The 9,265-nt window shown below is 27.3% G+C and overlaps 1 long non-coding RNA gene across 1 annotated transcript; it reads left to right on the forward strand.

The window, feature by feature from the left end:
- Positions 1–623: 623 nt before the first annotated feature.
- Positions 624–6,212, forward strand: LOC122271469 (uncharacterized). Its single transcript, XR_006226388.2, has 3 exons — positions 624–722; positions 4,248–4,354; positions 6,012–6,212. It is a non-coding gene; the product is annotated as an uncharacterized LOC122271469 (long non-coding RNA).
- The last annotated feature ends 3,053 nt before the right edge of the window (positions 6,213–9,265 follow it).

Genomic DNA, 9,265 nt, shown 5'->3' on the forward strand with positions numbered 1-9,265 from the left:
AACATAGCTTTTAAAGAAAACGTCGTAAAAATTTTTAGAAAGCGTTTTTGAGAATTAAATGCGAAAAATATTATAGAAGGGGGAAATATCGTAATACAATCAATACAACTGAGCAGCGGGGGAGGAAAACAGGAGAAGGTCAAGACGTAGAACCGTTCTTCTCCCCAGATGCGTATTCAAGCGTCGCAATCGCATATTTATGGATAGTCCCTAAACAAGCAATACTGAAGGACGATTCTCACTAATTACGGTTACGCACTTTTTATTGCCGTCGAGAGCGAATGAAAACCCAATCAGGTGCTTTATTTTTCTCAGCGGCAATCGGAAACTCATGAACCGCATTCAGGGACAGTGGCCCTTGACAAATGGAAAGTTTTGTGCTCTGTTTTCTATTTATTGGTTCAATCCAATGATTCTATTAAAATACGATTAGCGAGATTAAACCTGATTTGAGAGTCTTTCTCGGTCGAATATTTTTCACTCATTAATTTTTTCTTTTACAATACGACTTATTTTTCCATTGTGTGTATTCAAAGCAACAAAAACGCAGCTAACAAATTTACTTTTGTATTAGCAAGCTATAAGCAAAAATCAAGTGAAACCATAAATATGCTTTCTGTTCGGAATTGTCTTTGTTTCAACTGTTTACACTTTTTCGACCGAAGTAGAATATTTTTATATTACTTGTTCTTAAAAAATTGACATATAACATACTAGCAACTGTAAGAACTCATTATTTTTCAATTGTCTATCCGCTTAGCTCCGCAAAATAAACAAAACAACATCCCAAGCTTGAAATGCTTCAAATATGTGTTTTTCTACTTTATTTAATTGAATATCTTTGATTTATATATAGTATATCTTATTGAGAACGATAAAACTCAAGCGAAGAATTCTATGTGATTCTTTGATGAATTGTTTAATGTTGCTAATATTATAAGAAATATAAACCAATATTTAAACTGTTACTCTGATATATTTTTGTCCTTTTATTTAAACAACATCATATTTAACAATCAGCCCAAAAATCATATGAAATGTTAATCTTTTTACATGCTTATTCTGTTTAGCTATGCAATAAAGGATTCAAATTTTGAAAATCAGAACGTCAAGATAAAGGTACTCCACTGCTTAATTCAGCTGAAGATGACAAAAAATTCTAAAAGCATTGCTTTGGATAGGACCAGATGGCATGGCGGTAGCGGGTTGGAGAGGTCTTAGACTGCCTTAAAAAACGAAGAAATAGATTATACTCTTTAATCCAAATTTGAAAAATAATTAAGATTATGCAGTCAAAGATTATTGGTATCTGGTCAGGCAAAGCGCAATCTTCGAAGTGCCACTGACCGGTTTTTGTAATTGAAATTAATCTCATTTTGATACTTATTTTGCCATAGCATTAAAGTCACAAAATAATAAATTAAACTTTTTTTTTATTTAGATAGATCAAAAAAATTGAAAATAATATATTAATAAATAAATGGAACAGCTGAATCAGGGTTCCCACGGTCCTTGAGAGTCCTTGAAAGTCCTTGAATTTTTTTTTGCTAAATTTAGGTCCTTGAAAGTGCTTGAAAAACGTCTTAGGTCCTTGAATTTGTCCAAAACTGCCGGCGGCCCTTTTTATAAAACACCCGCGGATCTTTCTTGTTCTTTCTGTTTTGTTCCCGAGCTCTCTCACGTGTTTTTTAACGCCACCGTTTCTAACCGGGCCTAGTGTCTTGGTGTCTGCCAAGCGCGTGGAGCACAGCAGACAATCAATGCGTTCGGGGCGAGACTCCACTTCATCTTCTGTCGCATATGCTTAGATCTTCTCTTTTCTTATCGAAACTGGAATAATCTCGAATTTCGTAACAATATGTACCTTGTAGTTTTCAATAAATTTGCCGTTTTACCATCCGCACTTGTCCTTACGTTTGCGTCATTTCAAAACTTTATTGTAAAGCGTATTCGCAAAGGCACGGCTTCGTATTTGTGTTATGTAGTTTAGACTAGTTATGCCTGGGAAGTGCTATTTTAATCCCCAATGGATGGATAATCAAGCTTATAAAGAATGGATTTTATCGATGCCCAAAAAGAAGTTCAAAGTCAAGTGCCGATTATGCATGAAGGAGATCAATATCGCGAAAATAGAAGAATCTGCTCTTAAATCACACATGAAAGAAAGGTAAAACAAAAAAGCAGTCTCATGCCTTGAGTTCTCTTTTTCCAAAGACATCAACATTTAATTCATCTGGTGTAAATACTCCTTCAACATCGTGTGCCCCATGTGAAACAGAAACTTTAGTGGCCGAGGTAACATTGTCTTCAAAAGGAATGTGCTTGATGCTGAAATTCTCTGGAATCTGAAGTGCATCACTAGTAATTATTTATGTAACTCCTGTGAAGGGATTAGTAAATTGTTCTCCAAAATGTTTGCTGATAGCTGTATAGCGAGACAATTTTTTTGTAGTGCCACAAAGTGAGCCTATTTGGGCTCCTTTGGATTGGCACTATACTTTAAAGGGATTCTTATAAATGAGCTGAAGAATGTTGATTGCTACACTACTCTTTGATGAGACGTTAAATCAGTCTCTACCATCTAAGCAGATGGACATTATGGTAAGGAATTGATAATAAAGTTTGCACTAAGTATCTTACCTCCCAATTTATGGGTCATGGAACTGCAGAAAATATTTTGTCCTCTTTTTACAAATGCATGGATGATGGTTAAAAGCTCTCTAAAATACTTCAATTATCCATGGATGGACCCTATGTCAATTGGAAATTCTATTAGAAGCTTCAGTGTGAATTAAGAGAAATATTCCCACCAGGTCATATTCATTGGCAGTTGTGGATTACACATAACGAATAATACTTTTAAACATGGTGAAAATGGGATATGTTCCTTCTAATTTTTATTTTCAGAAAGAATTGTTGCTGCATAACATTTAGAGAAGGTTGTGTAAGTTATGGATGAATAATTTCAGAAACGATGTTTAATAGAGGAGAGGAGGGGGTTATGGAATAGTCATGGAATATGGAATACCTAAGATTTAGCTCTGTCTTTCATGCAGCCTTCACATGGAAATACACAGGATTAAAGGATTTCACCATTAACACCTCATTACCATTAGTTATAGATTATGCTGAAAATGATTTTGTGAATTAATATGTAAAACCAGTAGGGTTGTTTTTAAAAAAATATAAATTTTAGTCCATAATACATATACTCTCTTCTCTTTATATAGGCAAAGCATTTAGGTATTATATTTGAAATTAATTATTGCCACAACAAGCATTGTTGCTTCTAGTAAAATAGAGGAGAATAATTTTTAAAATTGGTCTTAGATTAAGGTCCTTGAAAATTTTGTTGAGGTCCTTGGAAAGTCCTTGAATTTCAATCTCATCATAGAGTGGGAACCCTGTGAATTTACTTGCTTTTTAATTTGAAGATACTTTTTAATAAATATGCTCTTGTAGATAAAACATACCTTAGCAAACTTGAATAACATAATCACTAAAAAACTATTTATTTATTATGGGTGCCAGATGGAAATCTTTGCATTATATTTGTCCAAGTATTTAAAGTCTTGAGAAATAGGGTAACTTCACTTAGATAGTTATTTTTCATTAATTTAAATTGATTGGCAACTTTAGGAAGATTGCCTTATCAATTCTGCTGAGTAATTGCCAAGCTTTGGTGAGTTCTGGTTAATGGACCATGAGAAACTTAAAAACGCATAGATATCGGCAAATTCAAAAGGTTGTCACCCCCTGACAAACCACAACATATTCTTTGTTAAATTTTTTGCAAGTTCGAAAATTCTATGATGATTGTAGTAATGCTATATAGATACCAATATTTATATGTTCGAGAATGTTTCTTTTTTGAGTACTATCTCAAGGCTTTGTTTTTTATAACCATAATCCTTTTTCATTTTTTGTAAGCCTATGCCGTTAACAGGATGTGATAATAGATAATTCATGTATTATGACTAAGTTTTAGTTTAAAAAAGAAATGAGTTTTCTCTTATATGATTTTTTTCTCTTTTTAACTTTTAATTTGTAAATCAATTTTCTAGTTAGAGTACCATGAACTATCATGTCTGTTTGTTTTTATCTATCTTTTGTTCAAATTCATTTGTATCTAAATCAATTGGTGTTGGAAATGTTACTAATCTTATGCATTTATATTTTTATGCATATCTTAATTTTTAATGAAAATAATCTTGTGATACTATAACTGTATTTATTTTGTTTTTCAGGTATGCAGCTCTTAAGTTCAAACTATTTATTTGTACAAATGGCAGATATTTGAAATCTAAGCCTTAGTCTAGCTTCCCACACTTCGAAACAACAGTGCAGAAATTATGTAAAATTTTCAAAAATTTTAATGGTTCTTATTTAGCTGTAGAGTATTCATTTTTAAAGTTAATATTTACCATTCTTCCTTTTTCAATGCTATTATCATCATTAATTTATACATGTTGCTTTTCTCTAATTATTTGAAATTTTTATAAAATTTTTTATTTTCATAAATTAAGAGTACTACTTAAAAATGTTAAATTTTTAAAAGCATGAATAAATAAATCTTTTTCATCTTGATTCATTCTATTATTCTTACCTAAAACTACAATTTCAGTTGATATTTCCAAATTTATTATTCTGTTTTTTTCTACAATTTCTAAAAAAAGGTTTGTGATTTTCAATATTTTTAAAAAGTTCAGTAATTTGGTGTAGAAAAGCTTAATGTTTCTCAGAAAAAATTTTCCATACAAATTTAAAACCTTGTGTTTCTACTCAAGGTCTCTTAACTTGATAATTTTCCATCAGCATTCCATTGAAGTATTCTTTATTCTAATTGAGTCACATGTCTGATAAAATGAGTAATAAGAGTCTTCTGATTTTTAATTTGAATAATTAAATGTATTTCACTACTTAACTAATTCATTATTGAATAGAAAATATTGCATTTATGACTTGTTAAAGTTTTAATATGTCCCTTTGTAATTTTATTGTTAACATATTATGTGCCAAAAAAATTTTAAAAAGGAAACATTCCTTTACCCAAAGATTTACTTATTATATTACAACATTTTTTTTTTTTTTTTCATTTTTCAGATTTAATGTTTATCTCACTTTTTTTTGTAGAATTTGTGATCTTCTGTTTTTGTTCAAAGGCATGTACACTTGATATTTATAAAGAAGCTAATTTTTTCTTTACATGCGTTGGAAAAGATTTAATACTAGATGAAATCTTCAAGTTCATTTCAGGATTCACACTAGAGAACTTCTTTATTGTAATTTCAGTAAAATTTTATTTTAAAATTGTTTGTCAAACTTATTCTCACAAATCCCATTTTTAGTTCAATTTAAACCATTGTTATTTCTCATTCAAAAAAAAAAAAAAAGTAGAGAGATTTTTTTTCTATACTTGCCAGTTTCTTATTAAAATTAAAAGTAGAACTTACTTATGTATACTTAAATGTATCCTTATTGTATACTTATGTTTCTCATTTTTCAATAGAAATTTATCCTAAAAGTATCCCATTCATTTTTAAATGTACCTTTTTGTTGTGAATTTTTTTTAAATGCGATCGTAGTGATAATTTACTTGTAATCATAGCTCAACATTAGCAGTTATTATCATAATTAAAATACTAATCATTTAAAATTATTTTAGTGCTTGTTGCAATTTGTTTAAAAACACACTTTTTTTTATTTGATCAAATAATTTAATACTGTTCGGTAGGGTGGTTTCTGATGTTTGAATTTTTTTTCTTCTCATCATTGTCTCTGTACTATTTTCAATAATATTTTGTGTTACCAATAATTATATTTTTTGCTTATGGGCATTTTTTAGTGATTAAATGCCCTTTAAATTTTCTTTGATTTCACTTCATAACTTTTATATACTTTATTATATGATTATTAATGATCTCATTTTTATGGTGTCAAAAAGTTGAAAGTAATTTTGCCTCTAAGATTTACTAATCATATTAATTACACATTTTTTACTTTTCTTTCAGATTCACTATATGTAAATTCTACTAAAGATAAAAATATCAATCTACATTCTTTTTATTCCACCACGGGAGAACTTGGTATTGAAAAACATGAGATTTCTAAAATGAATAATTATTTTTGTCATGTATGTAAAAAGGGTTTTGTGAGTAAACAAAATCTTCAAGTTCATTTCAGGATACATACTGGTGAACGCCCGTTTGAATGTAAGATTTGTAAAAAAAGATTTACTCAAAAACACTGTTTAAAAAGACATTACTTAGTTCATAGTTAAATGCATATAGTCTTGTTTAGTAATCTTTCATTTGAGATTTAAAAGTGGTTCATTTGGTTTGTATATGTCTGTTCTTATTTATATGTATTAGAATTTACTTATTAAATCTTTAGATAAGAATTTGTTTTAGAATTGTTTATCTAACTCAATTTTCCATCTGCTATTTTATATTTGAAACCATTAAATTTTTTGTTATTCAACGGAAGTTTTTACCAGAATTTCATTACTTTTTTTTAATATATTTCCTTGTATATAATTAAATAAATATTACTTTTACTATTCATTTTTCATTGAAGTTTAATTGTAAAAGTATGCATTTCATTTTTTAAATATACTTATCTGTATTGATATTTGTTTAATTGTTTGTTAACATTCAACTATAAACTTGTTTTGTTAAATTTTATTTAAATTGGTATACTGATTTTATGTATTTATCTATTTTATAAATTTTTCTAAAGAAAATGTAGTTTTCATTGTTTTGTTTTATCTAAAGGAGTTGTGAGTATTTTTTAAATGTGTTTAATAAACATAAGGCTCATTTTACCAAAACGAGCAATAATTTTGATAAGTGCTAAAGCATGTCATGTCAACCCATCAATATTTTAGCTATCTGTTTTTATTACTGATCAATTTTAAAGCTGATGAAGTTCTATGTTCTAACTGAGTGATTACAATAATAATCGGACTCAATGAACTGAAAATTGAAAAAAAAATCATATTTTATGTTAGTAAATAAGTTTTATTAGAATATAAATTTCATTATACAATTAAAATTATACTGAATAAAATTTTAATACAAATAAAGCAAAGCTAAATAAAAATTATTGAAACATAACTATAACTTAATATAGCTCAAAATATGTACTATTTTTTAATAATATTAAGAAAATGTTAAGTATAGTTATACTAATAAAATTTTCATTTTATTGATATTTGCCACTGTATGTGCTAATGACTTTCTATATTTTATATTTGACTTATTAAAGTTTTAAGATAAGAAAAGTTCATTTTACGCTTTTTATGTCACTGTCATGTTTAATTAATCATTTAATTAATTCATTTTAAGCTTTTCTTCTATCTATATTAATTAATCAATTATAAATTATTACCAAAAAATGATATGCATTTCTTAAATGGAAATACGAAACTTAAATATTTATGAAAATTTGTTTAGTAATTCAATTTGTCTATAAGAAGTTGAAATAATGTGATGAAAAAATTTTAATCTTAAGATTTGGCAGCTTCATGTGAAAATTGACAACTGTAACTTTTAAAATCAAAAATACAAGCTGTACTATAAGAATTAAAATTATTATATCAAAGCAAAACAAATTTTTTTTTTAAACAAAAGTTTGTTAAAAACCACTACAGTGGAAAAGAAGTTGCAAAAAATTATATGAAATTGCAATAAAATTGTAATTCTTTCACTGGGAGAAATTGCATTGTACTTCCTATTTTAATTATAATTACTATCTTTGTATTTGATAGAAATAAAAAGCAGTTAGAAATTCATATTCTTCAATGCATTTCTTTTTGTTTTTGATAAAAATATCTGTTACCACTGTGGCATTTGTATTTTTAACTAAAATATTGTAGTATTTCAATATTTTCAGATGTTTAATTTTCTAGAAATATACCTAATATTAATAAAAATCATATTTTTAAATTATGTTTTTGCATAATAATTAATCATTTCTTATAGATATTGTACATAATAGTTGTCTGAAGTCTAGTGCTAAAGGTACCATATATTTCCAAGTATAAACTGAGAGCTTATTTATTTTTTTATTTTATTTCATTTAAAGATTTACCCTGATAGTCAAAATTCACTAAGAGCAGTAGCTGAAAAAAATGAGATTTCAAATACATCCAGATAAAATCAAATTTTGGTACATTTAATCTAATAGAAAATCAATATTGTTGCTATGTTTTAATTAATAAAATTATATTTTAAAAATCATCAAAGTATTCATCAATTACAGTATGCTTTTTGTCCCTGCATGTCTGCAACTTCTAATTTGCAACTAATTTCCTTAGCAGCTTAGGAAATGCTAACAGCTGCAAAATATATTTATAAGATGCTATTATTATTATTTCTGAAATACAATTTTTTTCCTCATAAATAGTAACAGAATAAGTAGCTTTGTGATGCATTTTTAATTTTCCCCACAGATCTGTATATAAAACTCCTTTAGTGTAACTTTTGAAAAATTCTTGATTTATACATGGAAATATACAGTACATCTTTTTTATAACTTTTTAAATAAAACCTTTTTTGTCTAATAAGCTATTTGATTTTTAATTCTTTAATCTTATTAATATTATCTTATTAATATTACTTTAAACTATATGCTTTATTAATTTAAATATATTTACATAATACTGGATTACATACGCAAAAAAAAAAACATTTTAATTTTTTTATGTATGAAATGGATGTATTTCTTCCTTTTATTTACATGTATATCAAGTTCCATGCTAAGAAATTTTAAGGTTAAAATTTTGTGATTTAATATGCACTACATAGTGAGTGCTGTAATCACCTCTTTTAATATATATTTTTGGAATCCTTCTCAAAAATTAAGTACAAATAGTACTTATATAAGGAAATTGAAATATAGTATGGAGTAAGAAAAAGAAAGTTTAATTTAAATCTGACAAATCATTATCAAACTCACTCAAAGGGTTAATAAAGTCAATGTTTCCTGTGTAAGGACCATCAAAACCTGTTTATTTACTGACAAATTTATTTTTTTCCTTCTTTCACTGTTAATCAGTTTAATCCTTGTATGAACTAGTTTTAATGTTATTTAGCTCCACCCTCTCTTTGATTTATCTTGATAATGATTCTTCAGATACTGATGGTTAAGTATTATCTAATGTGTTCGTCGTATATTACAGAAAACTTTTATCATTGAATCTAACTGAAACAGCAAATTAGAATCAGGCCAGATTTATAGAAAAGCATTGTTGTATTGTTTATTT

Source organism: Parasteatoda tepidariorum, chromosome 4 (assembly GCF_982258835.1).
Source record: "Parasteatoda tepidariorum strain Cologne lab strain chromosome 4, Ptep-v5.0, whole genome shotgun sequence".
In the NCBI taxonomy this organism is placed as follows: Eukaryota; Metazoa; Arthropoda; class Arachnida; order Araneae; family Theridiidae; genus Parasteatoda; species Parasteatoda tepidariorum.